General features: G+C 35.3%; 1 pseudogene; it reads left to right on the top strand.

The window, feature by feature from the left end:
* The first annotated feature begins 12933 nt into the window (after positions 1–12933).
* Positions 12934–23192, top strand: LOC127674541 (zinc finger protein 431-like; annotated as a pseudogene).
* Positions 23193–26778: the final 3586 nt, after the last annotated feature.

Raw genomic sequence — 26778 nt, 5'->3', positions numbered from 1 at the left:
TTCAAAATGTTCTCACTGCCAATGTTATTGGGGGATATTCTCCCTGATATTGTTAATGATTCCATGATAATCAGAAATAGCAGGATTCTGGGAAATGAGAATGTGTTTGATGAGCTTCAGCAATATGGTGGTCATGACCTTCAGGACAGACCTTGATGCTGTGGGGAAAAATTCTGAAAACCCAAGTCCAAGAATATATATATCAATGTAAGAACTGTTCTTCAAAGGATTTCTCAATTATGCAAAATATAAGAATATAACATGAATTGTATGAAGGGCTTCACAGGCCTGAAAGAATAGAAGCTGCTACACTAATGAGCCAGCTCTTCCAGATATTAATGAAGGAGATAAAAAGATTTAGGTAGTGGTGATCTCTGGACAAGCTTCTACACATCTAAGCTTATTGTATGTTTTCGAAGTTAAACAAAAAAAGTTTGGACTTTTAAACTGGAATAAGCTATAATCTAGAAAAGGAGGGCAGACCTCAGGATTTTGATCCAGATCTTGAGGAATAGTGGCCATGAAAAGCCTAGGCACAGGCACAGTGGTACACACCTGTAGTCCTGGAAGACAAAGGCAAGTAGATTTCTGATTTCTAAGCCAACCTGGGACAGAGCAAGTTCTAGGTAAGGAAAAGCTTATGTCTAGGCATTCTGGTACACAACTTTAATCCCAGCATTCAGGAGACAGAACCATGCAGATCTCTGAGTTCAATGTTTATCTACAGAGCAAGTTCTAGGACAGCCAAACTTAGACAGTAAAGGAGATTGAAAACAGAATGCTGGTGATTTTTTCTTTTTTTATTGGATATTTTATTTATTTACATTTCAAATATTATCCCCTTTTATGGTTTACCCCAGAAACTCCCTATTCCATTACCCCTCCCCCTGCTTCTATGAGGGTTTTCCCCTACTCACCCACCTACCCATTCCAGCCTCTCCACACTGGTGTTCCCCTACATTGGGGCATTGAGCCTTCACAGGACCAAAGGCTTCTCTCATTGATGTCCAGCAATACCTATGGGACAAGATACAGAGGCTTTGGTCCTTCTTAGAAGGGGGAATAAAATACTTACAGGAGAAAATATGGAGACAAAGTATGGAGTAGAAACTGAAGAAAAGACCATCCAGAGACTGCCCCAGCTGGCAATAATAGAATAATGGGGTTATGCTCCAACTCCAGCAAGCATCAGAACTCTGCAACTTTGCCCATGTGGCTCTGTCTTTAGAGCCAAGTGGTTTAGGTCATAAAATATTAATTTCTGGGGTAATCAAAAGTGAACTTAGAGTAAATTATTGAATTGATATGCAAATCTCAAGGAAAGTAGTTTATGGAAAATAAAAGACTGGGCTTTGGTTTTCAAGAGAGAGCTATCTAGATCAGAGAGTAATCTTGAGCGAAACACAGAGCAGTCAGCTTGCATCCATCACTGACTCTGAGTCATTTTTCCACTGTTCCCAAACACCCCTTCATCAGGACCCCTGACCAAGCTAAGACTACAACTCAGCAATTCCACTGATGAACTTCTCTGTTTTTATACCAATATCATGCAGTTTTTTATTACTATTGCTCTGTAACACAACTTGAAATTAAGGACAGTAATACCTCCAGAAGTTCCTTTATTTTATAGGATTGTTCTGGGTATCCTGGATTTTTTCCATATAAAGTTGAGGATTGTTTTTTCAAGGTCTATAAAGAAGTCTCTTGTAATTGAGAGGCGATGCTTTTATTTATTTATTTTTTTTGAATAGATACCCAGAAAGTTAAGTTCTAGATCACAACTTTGTTTTATGTTTTTATTTAGTTAAGAAACCCCTAGGTCAAAAATCTACTGCTACTGAAGTCATAGGTACTCTCCTAGTATTATGATTTGCTAAATAGAAATAGCAATAAATTATCTTCTATGATTTATCTCTATATATATAGATTAGTGTACCTCTCACCCCTCATTAGAAAAGCTTCTTTCGACAGTAGATATAGATTAACACAAAGATCCACAATTGGTAAACATGGACAGAATAAGAAACTGTGAAATGATAAAGTTCTCTGTAAGATATCCATATGCATACCCTCCCATCAAAGTTCAAGATTCATCATAGAGGAAGGGAGTGTGCTGGTTTGAATGAGAATTGGACCTATAGGTTTATTTGTTTGTTACTTTGTCCTCGGTGGTTGAACTGTATGGGAAGGTTTATGAGGTATGACTTTGTTGGTAGAGGTGTGCTACTGGGAATCAGATTTGGGGCTTCAAAAGACTCCTGCCATTTCCAGTCATCAGTCTCTGCTTCATGATTTTTGTCGCAAGGTGTGTGTACTAAGCTACTGCTACAATCACCTACAATGCCCATGTCCGTGATGTCATATTCCTCTCTGTGATGATCATGGACTCTATCCCTCTGAAACTATAAGCACCAATGTAAATGTTTCTTTTTATACTTTGTCTTGGTCATGATGCTTGATCACAGCAATGGAAAAGTAAAACATGGAGTCCCTTTTGTGTAGAGAAGCTACTGCTGAGCATGAAGCTTGTCCCTAAATGTGGATGATATATTCATTTGTCACTCTTCTGAAGAGAGCTGATTATTCCATCTCCCAACTTCTATGAATTACAAACAGTTTTTTAGTTAGATGTAGGACTTTGTACTGGGATTTGATCTGGGTTGACTTTGTGTATGTTTTATGGTTGCTTTTATACTCTCTGTAAAGTCTATGTGCTCTGTAAGTCTAGAAAATGTTTTTCTTGAGTTGTCTACCACTTGTGGCACTTTCCACATCTTCTGCTTAAATCCCCAAGATATGACAAGAGGAGTGTGATAAGGACATTCCATTTAGGACTTAATGCTAAAATGTTTCTCACTCTCTTCACATTACAGTGTTTCCTGTGATAACTATGTGAGTTTGATTTGTACTGCCCATATACTCATAGGTGAATGACCAGACACTTGAGCATGGGCAATCTACAAAGCATACCCTTAAAGAAACTTGACTCTCCCTTTCCCAGATACCATCAAATATCATTAGCTCTTCATTTAGAATAGGTACTTATGAATAAGTCTCCCCAATCATATATAGTTGAGTTAAAATATTGTATAGGCAACTATAATTACAATGAGTTATGAGTGCAGCAGTTCTTTCATACAGAAAGTATTGCTTTATATGAAGAAAAGTATTAAAGAAGTTAGATAGCATAATGTTGATGCTATGAAGTGGAAAAAGGAATAATGCGAATGGGGGTTTATGTGGCAAGAACATTTGGAGGGTAGGGCAGAGGAGAGTGTGGAAATGATAGCTAAGACAAAGGATGTTTGAAGAGACTATTTTATAAGCATCATATATAACATATGTATATTCACATAAAACAGTTTCATTGGAGTTACCCAGCATAGGGGATAAAACTACCCCAGAAGCCATAGACAAAGTAAAATCTTATTGCCAGGTGTGAAACATCCCTTTGAGTTGTTGGTTAAATGTATCTCAGAGATTCACAAAACACTCAAGGTTGCTGTCATTTATTGTGATTGTCCATCACAGCTTGACAGAATATTAGGTTTACAGCAATCCATAATGCTTAATAGTGGGGTTATGGTAACTTATTACCTGTGTTTCAATCTTGGCACATTTACTTGTTAGCAAATATTCAGTTTCCTTGAACCTTAGTGACTACTACATAAGATATGTACATTAAAGAAAACTAGAAAATATGATAAAGGTTAAATAAAGTACTCCATAAAGTAGCTAAACCAGAAAAGGGGAAACCATTTGAAATGTAAATAAAAAAATATGTCGAATAAAAAAAAAAGTACCTAAACATGGGACCCAAACTATAGTATAGACTTGAAGTATTAGCTATTATTAATTCTTATTTATTGTGAGTTGAAGAGTACATTTCCACTCCCATTCATATGTTGAAGTTACAATCTATAGTGCCTAAGAAAGTTATCTTTTTTGGAAATAAAGTCATTAAAGATATAATTAATTAAGTTATGATGAGGCCATACTAGGAATACACTGGAATTTTAAGTTATTATGACTGATTTTTGCAAGTAGGGAATTTGGATATATATCTCCCTTGTGAAAATCAAATTATGCTGTTTAGTCCTAAGAAGGTATTCCAAACTAGGTGACAGATTTGAAACAGACTTTTCCCTTCTGAAGAAGCATGGACCCACCAAGACAATCTTAGACATCTAATCTTTGGAACTTTATGATAATAAGTTTCTGTAATTTAAGCTATCTTATTTGTTGTGCAAGCTAACAAAGCTCATATACTAACCGACAGAGCTGGTGTGTCTGAGTCTTGTGCACTTTTGACACGTATGGTACATTTTAGTATTCTTTTTATAGATGGCAGGAATTATACTGATGAAAAAAATCTTTTCTGTTTCAAATCTTAATTCTTCTTAAAGAAAATATTTTCTATAATTATCAGAAATATATTTGTTTCTTCCTGTCAATTTCAGTAACAGTAGATGTGATTCAAGACAAGTAAATTGAAGGCAACCTGACATAAGAGTGATCAAGGACAAACCTGATTATAAGGCTTCTTTTTTTCTACATGACATTTAATAAAATGGTAACTTAATGCATGTATAACAAGTACCTGCCTGCTGAGTACCAGGATTCTTGCTAAAATGGAACAGGCATACTCAAAATTTAATAACAGCATCTAGTTTGACAAGATCTTAATACAAAACTGTACCTGAAAGACCACATAATTACTGGACATTTTGCAATTCAAATAATAATTTAGTATAAAATATTTGATTCCTGCTAAAAGATAAATGAATCTTAAGTTGATTCTAATTAGAACAACATGTAGTAGGTATTCATGTTGTTTCCCTTTTGAGATTTAAATTCACAAGAAAATTGAAAACAATTTAAAAATGTATTTCCTTTTATGTGCATTATGCTATTCATTCTTCTTCCCTGCTTGGGATTTAACACAGTCTTTTAACTAAAAGCTTAACATTTATTCCTATAAGCACTAATACTGAAAAGTCTCCAAACATTTAAGCCCATAAAATGTTTAAATTTCATTTAAATAAAGAAATAGTGACATGGGCTTTGTAAGTGGCTTGAAGGATTTACGTGGTTTTAATGTTGTTACTAATTAACATTAATTTAACATCAATGTGGTGCCAGTTTCTATACAAATTGGAACCCACACAATATCAAATTTAACAGTTAATTCATTGGATTAAATAAGGAAACAAAATTGGTCTTGACTTCAACACATAGCCAAAGTATATTGTTTCCAAGAACTTACACTATACAATAAGTAAATATCCCAATGTTTAGCAAAGATTTTGTGAGAAGTTTTTTACATTATTGCATCAATTCTTAGACACAATGAACATCATTAGAATTTGATAACATGAGATAAAGATTATTAGATAAAGATAAAGATTATTACTTCAAATATTTTCTGTAAGTGGAGTTCTTCATTTGCCTTCATTTTTGCCCAGACCATTACAAATTTGAGGTTTTTCAAAATCATCTTATATTCTATATAATTCACTCAAACTTATGAAGCACTATAGTTATGATTACCTTAATTTGATAAAATTATAAGTAATCAAATAAAAAGTATATATAAAGTAAAGTCTAGAAAAGTTTGAAACAAGAGGACTTCACTCCGTTTGTCATCCTCCCAGTATATATTCCCCAACTAAGACTCTTCTTTGAGTTTTATTGTCCAGAGTCTTATATAGGGCTTCATTACATAAGTGTGGTTAAGGAAATAATTTGACATATTTTTTTCAACTCCATGTGTTACTTCCCTCACCAGAATTCAGGTCTCCAGCTAGGGCTGCTGCATGGGAATATTTAAGTGGTACAAATTTGCTGGAGTAAATACATTATTGAAGATGGGCTTTTAGATTATATAACATTTCCTTACTTCTTGCTTCATGTTTCCATTTGAATATTTGTGTTCTTTTCTTCCTTCTCCTGACACTATTCCTATCTCAGGCTTTCATATTTCTACCCTACCAATATAAATTCTTTTACTTATTTTTAATAATTTAATAATCCTGTTTATTATATAGCCCTGGCTGTCCTGGAACTGGCTATGTAGACCAGGTTGGCCTTGAACTCAACAAAATCCACCTGCCTGTGCCGCTGCTTCTAGAGTGTTAGAAATAAAGGCATTTGCCATCATTTCCAGCTTATAGTAGACTCTTATTGTCTAGAACTCTATAGCAAATAAGAATCTCTTCCTTAAGTTCTCTTTGGTCATGGAGTTTTATCATAGTAACAGAGAAGTAACTAAGATAGCATTTATTGTTTGGAAGTATTTTCCTCCCATATGTAGTTTCTCTAGGGTTTTTTAAAACAGAAATGGATATTATAGTTTGTCAATGGACTTTAATGCAACATTTAGTACTTAAAAATTAGACTATAATAAGCAGTACACTATTATTATTATCTCTCTATACATATTATTAGATGTTAATTTGAAATTTTTGAATGTTGTTTACTAAAGTCCTAGTCAACTAATTCATTAAAATAGTGGACTTATGATTAAAAGCATGTTTACTGTTAAGTTTAATAAAAATTCCAGTGTATACTAACAACATTTATCTAATTGATTTTTTCTCTTTATTTTTAATAATTTATAAATTTATTTGATGCTTTTTTGCTGTTTCCATAAACTATTGCAAGTCCAGTGTATATTTTTTCTTTGTTCATTATTGAAATAATACAGAAAACCACAACCAGTCCAGGCTGATTTCTGACTGACCATGTAGTTGATTTTGGTGTCTGCTTCCTAACCTTTCTGACTATATTTTCATGTGCTGAGATTACAGGTATTAATCCACCTCTGGCCTCAAGGCAATAATTTTAACAAGCATTTAACGTAAAATATGGTGCTTTAAAACAGCTATTTATCAAGTTTGAAAAACTTGTGTCACAAATCAGCTAAGACATTAGGGTCAAGCACTAATCATTACTATGCTATGCTAGCTAAAAGTAATGGAAAATATTTAACTTCTCTAATACATATTTCTCTCTCTTTTCTGAAATGGGAATAGTACTATTAAAATATTTAATTCTTTTAGCAACAATACTAATACTAACTCAAAATTATCAACTATTAACAGATTCTATCACAAAACTTAACAGAATTCTTTCACAGGCTTGAAACGAAACAGAATTTTAACCTCAAAAACTCACTATGGTGCTCTGTTTAGCATGGGTAGCAACACTTCAAATTATTGATGATGATTTTCAAATTGAAATAATTTTCAATATCTACATTAGTCTCATATTCATGTTGTTGACTGGATGATACTTGGAATTAGTGATTGATGGTCTAAGATTTGTTTCTTATGATTCCAACAGTCATATATGATAATCCTTAGGCTTATTCTATTATGTGGTAATTTGCTACTTTTAATATAATGATATATTATTATTAATAGTATTTTGCAACTAGAAAGATTATTTATGTTAATCATTAGCTATTCATTACCTAATATCAAATTTTAGTTAAGAAGAATAAATTGAAAATAATTAGTTTAATGTGGCCAGTCTTCAAAGGATTAGTTTTCAAAACATCATGCTATATGCTCTGATATATAATTTTTATCATTTAAAAATACTGGTTTGTGATTCAACTTCAAACAATTAAAAAACTGAATGACCTGAAATATTCTCCTTACTTTACATGTAGAATTGTGAGTATAACATCTCAATACAGGACTACTTAATATTATGCAAGGAAGTGCAAGCATTAAATAGAAAAGAAATTCAAAACCAGTGCTACAACTGATTTGAAGTTGCAGCTGTTGTAGCAGGACTTGGTTGACTTTAAAGATCAAAGCAACAAGACATTTAGTGGTCTTGAGATCACACAAAATGAGGAACTGGAGTGAATGTTGTCTTCTACAACCAGAGCAATGAAGCATATAGTCTCAGTGAACCATAGGTTATACAGCCTCTACTCAACTGGAATAAGAAAAAGATAATAAGAATTGTTTGTATTTTATTTTTATCTTTCACTATAACCCTTAAATAAATAAATTCTCTGAAAAGGAGCAAGAGTGGGCCTTTCCCCACCTGCACTCAGGATTTGAATGTAGTTTACCTTCAACATAAAGGCAACAAATTAATATTAATATGTTTAGTTAGATGATTTATCTCTATTCTTTGGCAAAGTCAGAGAGCAACTTACTGAGGTAACAGGTTCCAAGAAAGAGGATATTTCCTTGAAGTCAGTGTTTTTCACTATGTATCCAGGAATGAGTAACATCATACGACATCATCTGAAATTTCTTATTAATTCTCATTCTTCCATCTACACCAAAACCTACTGAATGAGATACTCGGTGATGGCATCTAGAAACCAGTGTTTTAAAAAAACCTTCCAAATGAGTCAAATTCAAATTGACATTTGAGACTCACTCTTCTTGATAAAATTCTTGTTAAGTGAAATATATAATTCTGAATAAAAATTATTACAGAAAAATATACATCTTAATGAACTGAACTTATAACCTATGATTTACATGGAAAATATTCAGATAAACACGTTAAAATTGACAATTTTCATGGAAAATTAAAGAGTTAAGTGGTAGACATGTAAAACATGGCTAAATTAGTTGAAATATTGGATAGAAACATTTTATGATAGAATTGAAGATTTATGTGGAAAATATTTCTGATAAAATTATAGAAAAATGTAGAAAAACATGCTAAAATTGAAGATTATCATGTAAAATTTTATATAGATATAATAATGGTAGACATAAAAGTATACCTAAGTTGATTAAAAGTGGAATTATAAACATTTTCTGATAAACTTGAAGATTTACATGAAAAATATTTCTGATAAAATTGAAGAAATATATAGAAAAACATGTTAAAATTGAACATTATCATGGAAATTATATAGATAAAATGATAGGCATAAAGATAATTCTAAGTTGATTGAAGGTGGGATTATAAACATTTTCATTTAACATTGAAGATTTACATGGAAAATATTTCTGGTAAAATTCAAGAAATATATAGAAAAACACGTTAAAATTGATTATTTCATGGAAAATTTTATATATAAACAGTAGATATGAAAACGCTAAATTAATTGAAGTTGGAATTAGAAACATTTGTGATAAAATCAAAGATTTACATTGAAAACATTTCTGATAAAATAGCGAAAGCATATAGAAAGACATTAAAATTGAAGATTATCATGAAAAATAATGCAGATAAAATGGTAGACATAAAAATATTACTAAATTAATTAAAAGTGGATTTATAAACATTTTCCAATAAAATTGAAGATTTACATGAGAAATATTTTGTTAGTCTATGTCTTTTTATTGGGGAGTTGAATCCATTGTTGTTAAGAGATATTAAGGAATAGTGATTGTTGCTTCTTGTTATTTTTTATGTTACTTTTATGTTTGTGTGGTTATCTTCTTTTGGGCTTGTTGGAAGAAGATTTCTTTCTTGCTTTTTCTAGGATGTAGTTTCCCTCCTTGTGTTGGCATTTTCCATTAATTATCCTTTGTAGGACTGGATTTGTGGACAGATATTGTGCAAATTTGGTTTTATCATGGAATATCTTGGTTTCTCCATGCATCAAGTTGTATTTCCTAATATGATCTTTGCAGCCACTGCATAATGCTCTTTTGATTTTCATAGATGGCTCTTCTGAAGGAAGATCTAGATATCTTATTTATAATCAACAGGTGGTTATAGAAACACCTGGGCTCAGCTCAGTTAGCAGAGCTGACAATGGTATTAAATGGTTTTCAACCTATAAATAATACTTTTAATCTTTTTACAATTAGCTTGTATGCTACAGAATCTATCCTTTTATTAGAAACCTATGACACATTTAATTTTAATACACCATCAGGATCTTTGTTTTCACTATTGCAAAACATCATTTTTTTGCTAGACACGATCATAATGGGTTCCACCTTTCTAGTCATACATTAAGATTCTGATACGGAGTCACAGAGGAGCAAGCAAAAATGATTGTAAAACAATGCCCTAACTGCCTGTTCTTATCTCTAGCACCCCATTTAGGGGTTGATCCACATGGCCTTATGCTCAATCATTTTTGACAAATGGATGTAACTCACTATGCAAAATTGGAAAGTTAAAATTTATACATGCTTGCATTAATACTTGTTCAAGATTTCTTTTCACTTCTCTACATTCGAGAGAAGCCTCTTAATGTAATCAATCATTGTTCACAAGGTTTTTTTTTTTTTTTTTTTTTTTTTTTTTTTTTTTTTTTTTTTACCATGGGATTAACTAAAGTCATTAAGATGGAAAATGGGCCAGCCTACACTGGAAATAATTTTATCTCATTTTGTAAAGAATTTGGCATTAATCATAAAACTAGAATTCCTTATAACCTAATGGGCCAAGAAATTGTTAATTGTGTACATCACACTCTTAAAAATTGGCTTTTTAAAACAAAGAAGGGGAAACTATACCCTTCTAGACCACAAAAAGCACACCTTACTTTTGTTTTATTTGTTTTAAATTTCTTGCAAACTGATGCTAAAGGTCAGTCTACAGCAGATCGCCATTGGCATCATGACACTTCTAATTCTTATGCCCTGTTTAAATGGCGAGACCTTTTAACTAATACATATAACTGTCCAGACCCTGTTTTAATATGGAGAAAATGTTTTATTTTTATTTTCTCTCAAAAAGAAGATAGAGCCTTTTGTTATTCCAGATGAATTTGATAATTGTTCTTTCTAACTCTGTGAAGAATTGAGTTGGGATTTTGATGGGTATTGCATTGAATCTGTATAGTGCTTTTGGCAAAATGGCCATTTTAACTATATTGATTCTACTGATCCATGAGCATGGGAGGTTTTCCCATTTTTTGAGGTCTTCTTCGATTTCCTTCTTCAGAGTCTTGAAGTTCTAGTCATATAGATCTTTCACATGTTTAATAAGAGTCAACCCAAGATACTTTATACTGTTTGTGGCTATTGTGAAGGGGGTCATTTCCCTAATTACTTTCTCAGCCTGCTTATCCTTTGAGTATAGGAAGGCCACTGATTTGCTTGAGTTGATTTTATAACCTGCCACTTTGCTGAAGTTGTTTATCAGCTGTAGGAGCTCTCTAGTGGAGTTTTTTGGGTCACTTAGGTAGACTATCATGTCGTCTGCAAATAATGATAGTTTGACTTCTTCCTTTCCAATTTGTATCCCTTTGACCTCCTTATGTTGTCGAATTGCCCGAGCTAGTACCTCAAGTACAATATTGAAAAGATAAAGAGAAAGGGGCAGCCTTGTCTGGTCGTGATTTCAGTGGGATTGCTTCAAGTTTCTCTCCATTTAGTTTGATGCTGGCTACCGGTTTGCTGTTTATTGCTTTTACTATAGGATAGCTAAAACTATTCTCAGCAACAAAAGAAAGTCTGGGGGAATCAGTATCCCTGACCTCAAGCAATACTACAGAGCAATAGTGTTAAAAACTGCATGGTATTGGTACAGTGACAGGCAGGAGGATCAATGGAACAGGATTGAAGATCCAGAAATGAACCCACACACCTATGGCCACTTGATCCTCGACAAAGAGGCTGAAAACACCCAATGGAAAAAAGATAGCCTTTTCAATAAATGGCGCTGGTTCAACTGGAGGTCAGCATGCAGAAGAATGCGAATTGATCCATCCTTGTCTCCTTGTACTAAGCTCAGATCCAAATGGATCAAGGACCTCCACATAAAGCCAGACACTCTGAAGCTAATAGACAAGAAACTGGGGAAGACCCTTGAGGACATCACTACAGGGAGAAAGTTTCTGAACAGAACACCAATAGTGTATGCTCTAAGATCAAGAATTGACAAATGGGACCTCATAAAATTACAAAGTTTCTGTAAGGCAAAGGACACCATCAAGAGGACAAATCGGCAACCAACAAATTGGGAAAAGATCTTCACCAATCCTACATCAGATAGAGGGCTAATATCCAATATATATAAAGAACTCAAGAAGGTAGACTCCAGAAAACCAAACAAACCTATTAAAAAATGGGGTACAGAGTTAAACAAAGAATTCTCACCTGAAGAACTTCGGATGGCGGAGAAGCATCTTAAAAAATGCTCAACTTCATTAGTCATTAGGGGACTGCAAATCAAAACAACCCTGAGATTTCATCTTACACCAGTCAGAATGGCTAAGATTAACAATTCAGGAGACAGCAGGTGTTGGAGAGGGTGTGGAGAAAGAGGAACACTCCTCCACTGCTGGTGGCGTTGCAAATTGGTACAACCACTCTGGAAATCAGTCTGGTGGTTCCTCTGAAAACTGGGCACCTCACTTCCAGAAGATCCTGCTATACCACTCCTGGGCATATACCCAGAGGATTCCCCACCATGTAATAACGATACATGCTCTACTATGTTCATAGCAGCCCTATTTATAATTGCCAGATGCTGGAAAAAACCCAGGTATCCATCAACAGAAGAGTAGATGCAAAAAATGTGGTATATCTACACAATGGAGTACTATTCAGCCATTAGAAACAATGAATTCATGAAATTCTTAGGCAAATGGATGGAGCTAGAGAACATCATACTAAGTGAGGTAACCCAGACTCAAAAGGTGAATCATGGTATGTACTCACTAATAAGTGGATATTAACGTAGAAAACTGGAATACCCAAAACATAATCCACACATCAAATGAGGTACAAGAAGAAAGGAAGAGTGGCCCCTTGTTCTGGAAAGACTCAGTGAAGCAGTATTCGGCAAAACCTGAACGGGGAAGTGGGAAGGGGTGGGTAGGAGGACAGGGGGAGAGAAGGGGGCTTGCGGGACTTTCGAGGAGAGGGGGGCTAGAAAAGGCGAAATCATTTGAAATGTAAATAAAAAATTATATCGAATTAAAAAAAAAAAAAGAAGATAGAGCCTGAAGGCTGCCAGAAAAATTGGTATGGCAGGTAAATAGAGATGAATCAGCTGGTAAGTATGACTAATTCAGTAATTTTGTTAAAGCTGCTTCTCCCATATTGGAAAGGTAGGCTCCTTTTCCTCTAGCCATTAATTTGCAAGCCAGGTTTTATTCCTGAACTACTAATTTACAATCAAATTAAATACCTTGGGCCTTCCAGAAACAGCCCAAGCAGTTTTTTCCTTTTAATCTCTTCTTTTGTGTTTCAAGCAGGTATCTCTCAGATACAGCACTCATAGGTGTGTTGCTAGAGCAATGGCACCCAGGACTTGAAGATTGGCTGCTATGAAGGCCAGTCAGCTCACATTCACAGGGCATTTACTTTGCTAGTGGATCTCCAAAAATGGAGCCGCATAGAACTCAGATCTATGCGTGTTTGCTAATTAAACAAACATGGGCACCAGCAGGAGGTGCGAGGCAAAGCTCTGCAAGGGAAGGACCAGGTTTTCTGGCTCTGAGTTCTCTGAAAGCACACCTGACTGCATAGGGGTTAACGTTGAGAGACTATCTTTATAATAAGGAAGTCTATTCCCCTCCTCTGCAAAAGATGTCTTATAATATTTAAGGGGGTCACTGTCAATGTTTTCCCCCTCTGGTCAAAGCCCACCGTCTTTTGACAGATATTTATCCACTGGTTTTTCTTAAAATTAATAAAAAGGGAAGAATAATGATTTTAAATCCAACTCTTTCTCTTCTGGTTTGTTGGGGTATCCTGGATTTGCTGTGGTGGGAGAACTGGGTTCTGATGTTGTCATGTGGCCTTGGTTTCTGTTGGTAGGGTTTTTGTGCTTGCCTTTTGCCATCTGGTTATCTCTGGTGCTAGTTGGTATTGTTGTCTCTGGCAGAGTAGACAGCTCAGCTATGAGAAAGGAATCCAAAGGCAGGCAACAGAATCAGAGGCAGACCCTACTCTAATTCTTAGGGGATCCACATGAAGAACAAGCTGTCCATGTGCTACATATTTGTAGGCAGTCTAGGTCCAACACATGCATACTCTTTGGTTAGTGAACCCTTATAGACCAAGGTTAGCTGGGTCTGTAGGTCTTCTTCTGGTGCCTTGTGTCCTCTGGCTGTCACAATACTTTCCATAATTCTTCCACAAGACTCCCTGAGCTCTGCATTATGTTTGGCTGAGGGTCTCTCTACATTTATTTCCATCAGCTGTTGGATAAAGCCTCTCAAATGAGAGTGTGCTAGGCTCCTGTCTGCAAACATATCATAGTGTCACTAATAGTGTCAGGAGTTGGCAATCTCCTATAGGATAGGTCTCAAGTTCAGCCAGTCATTGGTTGGCCTGTCCCTCAGTCTCTATTCCATCTTTATCACTGCACATCTTGTAAGCAGGACAAATATTGGATTCAAAGCCTTTTGGGTGGGTTAGTGTCCCCCTCCCTCCACTGCACATCCTGCCTGTCTACAAGAGGTTGGCTCTTCAGACTCCATATACCCTGCTGGTAGAAGAATCATCTAGGGTTACTTCCAAAGACTCCTAAAAACTCTCTCTCTCATTCTCTCATCCTCTCTCTCTCTCTCTCTCTCTCTCTCTCTCTCTCTCGCCCCCCCACTGCTCTGTTCTCTCTCTCAGCCTTTCCCCTCCTAACACCTGAACCTCATCTCTGTTCCCCTCTTATCCCTCTCCCACTCAATTGTTTCCCAGCAATTACTTCAGATGTTTATTTTATTTATCCTACTGAGTGAGATTCACATATCTCCCCTTGGGCCCTCCTTGTTACTTAGCATCTTTGGATTTCTGGTCATCCTGTGCATTATGGTTAATATCCACTTATAATTGACAGCATGCCATGCTTGTCTTTCTGGGTCTGGTTTATCATCTACTGTAGAATTTCTGATACACTTCTCTTTTAGGGAAGATAGCTATGTGCACTAGATTATCACTTTCCAATTTTTAGAAATACAAATACTGTTAAGAATACTATCACTATCTCTTATTTCACTTTAATTTTACAATGATTGTTTCAAGTGGACTCTCAAATATCTAGGTGATCAGACTATTCTAGCTCCCCATCATCCCTCTTTCCTCTGGTTCAAATCATTTTTTGTCTTCTGTTTTTTAGAAATCCAATATGCCTTCTCTATTTTCAATTTCAACTGCTTTACTGTCTTCTTGTTTCACTGTGAAACAGAAGCTATCTTAAAAATACATTATAATCCATCTAACAAAATCTGTCTCTTTGTAATCAATATAAATATACTTGAAAACTATAAGGTTTTGTGGCTTCTGCATTATCATCTTATCCTATATATTACCCCTTTATCCTACAAACAAAATAACCCACATCTTAAATATTAACAGTAGTAGCAGCAGCAAGATAAACAATTCTAAATGCTGAACCCTTTATCATTGACATTTTTTCAAATATACATAGTAACTTTTCTGGAAAATCCCCTATTCAAAAGTGTCACACTTAACTTTCTCCACTATTCCCTATCTCATTGTCTACCAAATGCATTCCAGTTATATTTTACTCTCATCATTCTATTGAAGTCTTATATTATGACATCAAGGACCTTTACAATTTCCAAATGCACACTAAATACTCAATTTTTTTATTTTACCAGTACCTCACATAATTGATTACTTTCCTTTCTTTAAAACAGTTTCTTCACTTAGCTCTTTCTGTGGTAGAGCTTTTTGGCTATCTTACTTCAGGGGGAGGGAAATTAGCTACTGAGTTGGACCATATGGCCAATTATTCCATCAACTCTGCTTATATAATGAAACCCTCTAAATTATTCTCAAAAATAAGACTCAGAAAATAGATAAATATGCTTTTCCTTAGTTCCATTGGGATAGAAGTGCTCCTGTTTGAATTTTTTTCAGAATTTGTCTAGAAAAATTCCAAATCGGTAAAGGACTAGGAAGAAATGAAAGTAATCCACTTAAAGCTGATATCAGAAGTAAAAGGATGTAAAGAAAGACTTATTTAGAACCTTGTCCTTTAACTTATGGTATCTGATTTAAAGGCCATACAGATGATGTTAAAATTGACATTCAATCCATTTTTATCATGGAAAGTTTTAATTTATCCTTCAATTTTAATATGGTTTTGATGTGTATAACACTCTGAGTATGTAGCTGTTATTTTTCAGAACATGGAATACAAATTTTCTGTGTCTTCATGGTTTTAAACACTTCTCTTGGGGACAAATCAGAATTTACAGTAATAGGCCTGACTTTATAAATAATTTGAACTTTCTCTTTTGTAGCTGTAATACCCAATTTTTATTGTGTGTTTTCTGTTTTGACTATAACATATCATGAGGAATTTCTTTTCTGTTCTTGTTTGTTATTTTACAGATGTCTTGTCTCTGGGTAAAAGTCTCTTTCTGTATGTTCACAATTTTTCTTTTGTGATTTTACTGCATTTGCTGTGATATTCCATTTTTCTTTTTCTATGACTATATTTCTAGGAGTACATCTTTTAATACTATCTCAAAACTCTCTTGTGCCCTTTTCATTTCTATTTTTTAATTTATCATTGACATTTGCTGAGTAGTGAATCCTTGCTTTACTATGTTTACTGTATGATCTGTTTATGAGGCTGTCCTTTGAGGTTTTTATTTGGCTTATTGAGGTTTCTTTCCTGTTCCAGCATTATTTCAGTTGGCCTTTTCAACATCAATTCCTTTTATTAGGTTTAATTTTCCTATATTATACTGTGTTTATAATTTCATTCATTTTTTTCTCTCCATTGAGTTTTTTGACCCTTCTGGTCGAGTTTTCAAGTTCTACCTTGAGTAAGATCCAGTCACCCCAAGGTTATGGATGGCAGATCTCAGAAATGTAGAGTATGCAATCAGTAGGTTTGTGGCTCCCAAAGGTCCACAGACAGTTAGGTTAATGGTCTGTGAAATAGTCTGTATTAACTGTGTGAGGTGTTCATCTCTGTACTGTTCTCAGTAGGAAGAGACTGTGTTAGTGGGTAAGCAGTACTATCTGAGGGATGTGTTTGGTTCCATGTGGACTTCAGATAGAAGAGATTGTGTTGGTAGGTAGACAGTTACCCAAATGAGGTGTATAACTTAATGTGGTCCTCTGCTAACAAAAACACATAAAAATAAAACAAATGCACAAGACATCCCCAAACAAAAGAAGAAATAAATAAAATAAAATAAAATAAAATAAAATAAAATTATACATTGATCTCTTTCATAAATATAGATGCATAAATTCTCGATAAAATACTGGGAAAATGAATTCAAGGTCATTTTGGACCTTCACCCATGCAAATGCCTTTTCTGCTCTCCTCAGCTTAAGCCCAGACATGCAACTCACGTATCAACATTGTCTCATAATATCTCCTGATCCTGTATCTTGTTTTCATTATATCCACATCCAAGGCCTATCTGGTTTCAGACATACAGCTCTTGAACCAATTATACTCTGAGGCAAGATTACTTGCTCCAACTCTGCACTCACAAATCTTACTGTATGCAAGCAACTCCCACATGGACTGTCCTCAGCCTAGCTCTAGTGACACAGCTCCTGCAGTTCACAAACTAGAGTTAGAATAATTGAATATTAGAATCTCCTATCAGACACAAACACAATCAAACAAGTCCACATGCCAAGGTCACATTAAAATTATCAAACAACCAAAAAAAGAAACCAACAGCAGCAACAACAACAAACCCCCACAAACACATCAACAGCCTGGATAATAGGTTCACACTCAAACTCACTAATCCTATAGAAGGGTTCTATGATAAGAATTACCCCAGACTTGAATGGTTTGGTGCGATGTGCTCTGAGCCCTGCTTCTGTGTATTGCTAGGTGCTCTCAGGCAAGCTTGGAAGTTGTGACATGCCACAGTGGTGAGATTCAGGGAAATTCAACTCAAGGATACAAAAGGAGTTTCTGAGATCCAGAGGTTTCACAGGATGCAGTGACCTATGATGAAGTTCATGTGAACTTCACTTAGGAAGAATGGGCTTTGCTTGACTCTTCAGAGAAGAATCTTTACAAAGATGCAATGCTAGAGACCTACAACAACCTCACTGCTATAGGCTGCAATTGGGAAGAACATAATATTGAAGAACATCGTCAAAGTTCTAGAAGACATGGAAGGCATGAAAGAAGTCTTACTGGAGAGAAACCCTGTGAATATATTCAATGTGGTAAAGTCTTTGCATGTCACAGTTTTCCTCAAAAGCATGAAAGAATTCATTCTGCAGAGAAACTCTATGAAGGAATTCAACATGGTGAAGCCTTTGTACATCACAGTAGTCTCCAAACACATAAAAAAAAAAACATACATGTAAAATAGATGTGATAAAGCTTTTGCACATTATGGCAAACTTCAAAAGCATGAAAGAATTCATACTAGAAAGAAATCTTACAAATGTAATCAATGTGGTAAAGGCTTTTCATATCTTAATAGTTTTCAAATGCATAAAAGAACACATACAAGAGAGAAACCTGGTTCAATATATGGAAATCCATCAATGCAATTCACTACATAAACAAGCTCAAAGAAAAAACCCACATGGTCACTTCATTGGATTCTGAAATAGCATTTGACAAAATTCAGCATCCTTTAATGCTAAAAGTCTTAAAAAGAACAGGAATTCAAGGCACATACCTAAACACAGTAAAAGCAATATACCGGTAGCCAACATCAAACTAAATGGAGAGAAACTTGAAGAAATCCCACTAAAATCAGGGACTAGACAAGACTGCCCACCTCTCCATATCTTTTTAATATAGTACTTGAGGTACTAGACAGAGCAATTAGACAACATAAGGAGGTCAAAGGGATACAAACTGGAAAGGAAGAAGTCAAAGTATCACTATTTGAAGATGATATGATAGTATACTTAAGTGACCCAAAAACTCCACCAGAGAACTCCTACAGCTGATAAACAACTTCAGCAAAGTGGCAGACTATAAAATCAACTCAGGAAAATCAGTAGCCTTCCTATACTCAAAGGGTAAAGAGGCTAAGAAAGAAATTAGGGAAATGACACCCTTCACAATAGCCACAAACAATATAATGTATCTTGGTGTGACTCTAACCAAACAAGTGAAAAATCTGTATGACAATAACTTCCAGTCTGTGAAGAAGGCAATGGAAGAAGATCTCAGAAAATGGAAAAAATCTTCCATGCTAGTGGATTGGCAGGATTAATATAGTTAAAATGGCTTTCTTGCCAAAAGCAACATACAGATTCAATGCAATCCCCACCAAAATCCCAACTCAGTTCTTCATAGAGTTAGAAAGATCAGTTCTCAAATTCATCTGGAATAACAAAAAACCCAGGATAGCTAAAACTATTCTCAACAGTAAAAGAACTTTTGGGGGAATCAACATCCAGGACCTCAAGCAATACTACAGAGCAATAGTGTTAAAAATTGCATGGTATTGGTATACAGAGACAGGCAGGTGGATCAATGAAATAGGATTGAAGATCCAGAAAATAACCCACACACCTTGGCCACTTGTTTTCGACAAAGGAGCTAAAACCAAAGGGTAGAACAAAGACAGCCTTTTTAACAAATGGTGCTGGTTCAATTGGAGGTCAGAAGAATGTAGAATTGATCCATTCTTATCTCCTTGTACTAAGCTCAACTCCAAGTGGACCAAGGACCTCCACATAAAGCCAGACAAACTGAAACTAATAGAAAAGAAACTGGGGAAGACCCTTGAGGACATTGGTACAGGGGTAAAGTTCTTAAACAGAACACCAATAGCTTATGCTCTAAGATCAACAATTGACAAATGGGACTTCATAGAATTACAAAGTTTTTGTAAGGCAAAGGACACCATCAAAAGGACAAATCAGCAACCAACAAATTGGGAAAAGATCTTCACCAATCCTACATCAGATAGAGGGCTAATATCCAATATGTACAAAGAACTCAAGAAGTTAGACCCCAGAAAACCAAATAAACCTATTAAAAATGGGGTATAGAGTTAAACAAAGGATTTTCACCTGAAGAACTTCGGATGGCTGAGAAGCACCTTAAAAATGTTCAACATCCTTAGTCATTAGGGAGATGCAAATCAAAACAACCCTGAGATTTTACCTTACACCAGTCAGAATGGCTAAGATTATAAACTCAGGAGACAGCAAGCATTGGCAAGGATGTGGAGAGGGAGGAACACTTCTCCACTGCTTGTTGGGTTGCAAGCTGGTACAACCACTCTGGAAATCAGTCTGGCGGTTCCTCAGAAAACTGGGCACAACACCTCAGGAGGACCCTGCTATAAGACTCCTGGTCATATACCCAGAGGATTCCCCAGCATGAAATAAGGATACATGCTCCACTATGTTCATAGCAGCCCTGCTTATAATAGCCAGAAGCTGGACAGAATCCAGATGTCCTTCAATGGAGTAATGGATACAAAAGATGTGGTATATATACACAAAAGAGTACTATTCAGCCATTAGAAACAGTGAATTCATGAAATTCCTAGACAAATGGATGGAGCTGGAGAACATCATTCTAAGTGAGGTAACCCAATCTCAAAAGATCACTCATGGTATGCACTCACTGACAAGCAGATATTAGCCTAGAAACTTGGAATATCCAAGACGTAATCCACATATCAAATGATATCCAAGAAGAAGGAAGGATTGGCCCCTTGTTCTGGAAATGCTTAGTGCAGCAGTGTAGGGGAATACCAGAACAGGGAAGTGGGAAGGGTTGGATGGGGAAATAGGAGGAGGGAATCCAGCTTATGGGACTTTCAGGGAGTGGGGAGCCAGGAAAGGGGAAATCAATTGAAATGTAAATAAAGAATATATTGAATAATAATAATAAAAAATAATTACCCAGATTTTCCTCAGGAAACAATTTAAAAGAATAATCTAGACTTTATCAAGAGATTAAAAAATATGAAAGAAAATATGTATAATGAGCTCAAGGAATTTAAATGGCACAAGAGATGCCTGAGATGTATAAGAATGTACAAATATAGAGGTGAATGAAATAAGAATTTGAAAACTCAATTCAGTAAAGATATTGAAATATTGAAAAGAATGAAAGCTGAAATGAAGATAGAAATAAAAACTAATGACCCAATTTTTTTTTTTTTTTTTTTTTTTTTTTTTTTTTTTTTTTTGCTCATGGATCAGCAGAATCAATATAGTTAAAATGGCCATTTTGCCTAAAGCACTATACAGATTCAATGCAATACCCATCAAAATCCCAACTCAATTCTTCACAGAGTTAGAAAGAGCAATTATCAAATTCATCTGGAACAACAAAAAACCCAGGATAGCTAAAACTATTCTCAGCAACAAAAGAAAATCTGGGGGAATCAGTATCCCTGACCTCAAGCAATACTACAGAGCAATAGTGTTAAAAACTGCATGGTATTGGTACAGTGACAGACAGGAGGATCAATGGAACAGAATTGAAGATCCAGAAATGAACCCACACACCTATGGCCACTTGATCCTCGACAAAGAGGCTGAAAACATCCAATGGAAAAAAGATAGCCTTTTCAACAAATGGTGCTGGTTCAACTGGAGGTCAGCATGCAGAAGAATGCGAATTGATCCATCCTTGTCTCCTTGTACTAAGCTCAAATCCACATGGATCAAGGACCTCCACATAAAGCCAGACACTCTGAAGCTAATAGAAAAGAAACTGGGGAAGACCCTTGAGGACATCGGTACAGGGAGAAAGTTTCTGAACAGAACACCAATAGCGTATGCTCTAAGAGCAAGAATTGACAAATGGGACCTCATAAAATTACAAAGTTTCTAATGACCCAATTTTAACTCAGTTAAAAGCTTTATAAATAGAATGGAATAATGAGATGATTGAATATTAAAATCTGAATTTAAAATGGGCGGGTTAGTCCACTCAAGCAAAGTCTATGAAGTTTTAAAAAGCATACAAAATGTGGATGAAAATCTCTGAGGCAAAATGAAAGACCAAATCTTTTGACTATTGGAAAAGATGAGAAGAACCCTAGACCAAATACATAGATCAAATCTTCAACAAGATCTTAGAAGAAAACTTTTGCAAATTGAGGAAAGGCATAACCAATTGTGGTGATTTGATGAGAATGGCTCCCATATACTCATAGTTGAATTTTAGTGTAACAGTTTAGGAAGGATTAGGATGGATGGATTTGTTGGAGGATGTAGTTCACTGAAGGTGAGCTTTAAGATTTCAAAACTCAAAACCATTTCCAGTTATCTCTGTCTACTTCATGTTCATAGATTTAGATGTAACCTCTCAGCTCTTGCTTTAGTGCCATCCTTTCCTGACTACTCTCGCATGCTCTCTGCCATGAGAGGCAAAAACTCTGTCCTTCTGGAATCGTAAGCTCTAAATTAACTGCTTTCTTTTAGTTTTAAATTGCATTGTGCATGTTTTTCTAATCTTAGCAATAGAATGCTAACACACACACACACACACACACACACACACACACACACACACACACAGAAAAAAGCAGCCCAGAGAACACCAAATACACAAAGACCAGAAAAAAAATTTCCTCATGGCATATTTTAGTTAAGAAACTAACTATACAGAATAAGAGTGAAAACAAAATCTTCAAGAGTAAAATCAGAAGTCATATATGAAAGAAAGTCCTTCAGAATAACATCTGATTTCTCAGTGGAACCTTTAAAATGTAGAAGAGCATGGAACAATGTAATTCAGGTTTAGAGAGTCCATGGATTAAAGTCTCAACTACTGTACTCAGTAATCCTATCAGGTATAGTTGAAGTAGAAAAAAATTCATATTAACAAACTAAAAGATTTTATGTTCACAAAACCCCTATGGAAACTATTTGAAATAGTATCTGAGACTAATACAAGGAATAAAGATATCAAGTGGCTATAGAAAGAAAACAAATGATTCTGTAATAACTGAAATATAAAGTATGGTTAAAATCACAAACATGGAGGAAATGACAACAATCACAACATGCCTTTAATAAACTTTAAATTTTGATGCCTGCCACTACCTAAGCAAAAAACAAATGTTAGCACAATATATAATGAAACAAACTATATCTTTCTGTTGTCAGTGAAACAAATAGTTGGATCTTTGAGAAAATCAACATATACAAGCCCTTATCCAAACTAATCAAAAGGAAGAGAATATGTCCAACCTAATAAAATCAGAAATAAAAAGCAAGACATGATAACAGACATGGAGGAAATCTCGTGAATCTTACAGCCATACTTCAATAACCTGTACTCCACAAAATTGTGAAATCTAAATGAAATGGATATTTTTCTTGACAGGTTCCACCTTTCCAAATTAAATCAAGATCAGATAAACAATTTCAACAGACCTATGATCCCTAACGAAATAGAAGTAGTCATTAAAAGTCTCCCAACCTCCAAAAAATTAACTCAGAACTGTCCCGACCCACAGGACAGTCAACAGGGTCCCCTGAACCACCTAGGAAAAGGTGAGAGACAAGAGACACAAGGAAATGGACAGGATGTCTGTACTCTGATCAAGCTGTCAATCTTTAATTTTCTCACAAGGCATTATAAAGGCAAGCAAGCAGGTGTGGGGAGGGGTGAAGGGGGAACGTCATTTTATTCGGCGAACAATCTCAGGGATTCTGGTATCATTTCTCAGGAACAGTTTCTCAGAATTGTCTCTCAGAATCTCAGGGAAGACTTGGCAGGTGCAATAGGAACTTGGCATCATATTTTGATCATGAGGAGGTGTGGTGGAAATGAGTTGCTATGGTAACCTAACCACAGGTGAGCTTCATTTGTTCAAGCCCACTTGGGTGAGCTCTGTATGTACTGACCATCTAGCTTACTTGGGTAATCTTTAAACTAGTACATTTCCTTCTAAAGGCAGCCTAGACAAAGCTGGCTAGAAATGGCTGAGAGGAGGGGGTTTTGAGATCTCTGTGAGAATGGCTCCTGGCACAGAACCAGATAGTTTTAATGCAGAATTCTATGAGATTTTCAAAGAGCTAATACTAGTACTCCTCACAATTGTTCCACAAAATAGAAACAGAAGGACCATTGTCAAAATCATTTCATAAGGCTGAATTCTCTCTGATACCCAAATCCCACAAATACTGAACAAGAGAGTTATACACAACTACCTGAACAGTGATGAAAATGCTCAATAAATGCAAAATCCTAGAACACATCAAAAATATCATCTACCACGATCAAATAAGTTTTAGCCCAGAGATGCAGGGATGATTCAACATACACAAATCTCACAATATATTTATCCAGATAAAATATACTGAAATAATTCAAACTACAAAAACATATCATTAGATGCTGAAAAGTTCTTTGACATAATCTGACACATTTCATTATAAAAGTTTTGGAGAAAAAAGCAATAAAATGGCCATACCTACACCTAAAGGCAATATACAACAAGACTATAGCCAACATCAAATTAAATGTAGAGAAACTCAAAGCAATTCCACTAAAATCAGGAACAAGAAAAGTTCTAGCTAGAGCAATAAGACAACAGAAGAAGAAGAAGAAGAAGAAGAAGAAGAAGAAGAAGAAGAAGAAGAAGAAGAAGAAGAAGAAGAAGAAGAAGAAGAAGAAGAAGAAGGTGGTGATATGAATTTGAAAGGAATAATTTAAAAGTACTACTATTTGCAAATAATATGGTAGTAAATAGAACCAACCCCCCCAAATTCTGTTTGGGTACTTCGACAGCTGATAAACACTTTCAGCCCTGTGAAGTTAACTTACTTCAAGATTAACTCAAAAAAAAAAAAAAAAAAAAGCAGTAGTCCTCCTATATGCAAATGAAGCAATGAAACATAGGCTAAAAAACCATCAGCAAGGAAACACTTCACAATAGCCAGAAATAATACAAAATATTTTGGAGTAACTCTAACTAAGCAAATGAACATCTTATGTGATTAAAATATTCATGTCTTTCAAGAAAGAAGTTGAATATAGCAATTCTTCAGTTGAAGATGGAAAGATCTCCCATGCTCATGGATTGGGAAGATAAGAGTAATGAAAATGATGATTTTACCAAAAGGAATCTACAGATTCAATGCAATTCCTATCAAAATCTCATACTAGTTATTTACAGAATAATGCCCAACTTTATATGGCAAAATTAAAAAATAGCCAACCAACCAACCAATAAAACAAGAATCAGGATAACTAAAACAATTCTTTAAACAAAAGAACTTCTGTGCAGTAAAAGAACACCATACCTTATTTCAAGTTCTATTATAGATCTATAGTAATAAACCACAGAGAGTATTGACATTACAACAGACAGGTGATTAATAAAATCAAACTGAATACCCAGACTTAAATCCACATACCTATGCACACCTGATTTTTGATAAAGAAGTCAAAATTATACAATGAAAAAAATGAAATCATCTTCAACAAGTGGCACTGGTCTAACTGAATGTTAGCACATAGAAGAATAGAAGAACATAAATATATCCACTTGGATCAAAGGAGTAAAAACAAAACAAAACAAAACAAAAAAAACAAAACAAACAAACAAACAAACAAACAAAAAACACCAGAAACACTGAACCTGATAGATGAGAAAGTGGGTAATAGCTTTGAAGGCATTGGCACAGACTGTAACTTCCTGAACAGAATATCAAAAGCAGAGACATTATCATCAGCTGTTAATAAATGGAAACTCGTGAAACTGAAAAATCTCTGTAAGGCATAGGACAAAAAGGCAGCCTAGAGAATGGGAAAAACCTTTACCAAGCGCACATCTGGTAGAGGGCTAATATCCAAAATATATAAAGAACACAGGAAACTAGACATCCACATATCAAATAATGCAGTAAAAAATGGGGTACATATCCAAACAGAGACTTCTCAACAGTGAATCTCAAATGGCTGAGAAATAATTAAAGAAATTATTAATATAATTAGCTATTATGGAAATGCAAGTAACAACAACTCTGAGATTCAATTTTATACCTGTCAGCTGGTTAAGATAAAAAACTCAAGAGGTAGTACATGCTGTGGGAGATGTGGAAGAAGATGTGTTCATTGCTAGTGGGAATACAAACTTGTAAAACCACTTTATTTAGATCTGTACCCCATTTTTTAATAGGGTTATTTGTTTCCCTGGGGTCTAACCTCTTGAGTTCTTTGTATATATTGGATATTAGCCCTCTATCAGAAGTAGGGTTGGTGAATATCCTTTCCCAATTTGATGGTTGCCGTTTTGTCCTTTTAACAGTGTCCTTTGCCTTACAGAAACTTTGTAATTTTATGAGGTCCCATTTGTCAATTCTTGATCTTAAAGCATAAGCTATTGGTGATCTGTTCCAGAACTTTTCCCCCATGCCCATGTCCTCTAGGGTCTTCCCCAGTTTCTTTTCTATTAGTTTCAGTGTGTCTGGTTTTACATGGAGGTCCTTGATCCACTTGGAGTGAAATTTAGTACATGGAGATAAGAATGGATCAATTCGCATTCTTCTGCATACTGACCTCCAATTGAACCAGCACTATTTGTTGAAAAGGCTGTCTTTTTTCCACTGGATATTTTTGGCTCCTTTGTCGAAAATCAAGTGACCATAGGTGTGTGGGTTCATTTCTGGATCTTCAATTCTATTCCATTGGTCCACTTGTCTGTCATTGTACCAATACTATGCAGGAATTTTCACCTGAAGAAATTCGGATGGCCGAGAGGCACCTTAAGAAGTGCTCAACATCATTAGTCATTAGGGAAATGCAAATCAAAACAACCCTGAGATTTCACCTTACACCAGTCAGAATGGCTAAGGTCAAAAGCTCAGGAGACAGCAGGTGTTGGTGAGGATGTGGAGAAAGAGGAACACTCCTCCACTGCTGGTGGGGCTGTAAGATGGTACAACCACTTTGGAAATCAGTCTGGAGGTTCCTCAGAAAACT

This window comes from Apodemus sylvaticus, chromosome X, assembly GCF_947179515.1.
Source record: "Apodemus sylvaticus chromosome X, mApoSyl1.1, whole genome shotgun sequence".
NCBI classification, from domain to species: domain Eukaryota; kingdom Metazoa; phylum Chordata; class Mammalia; order Rodentia; family Muridae; genus Apodemus; species Apodemus sylvaticus.
This window is presented reverse-complemented; position numbering and strand designations above follow the sequence as displayed.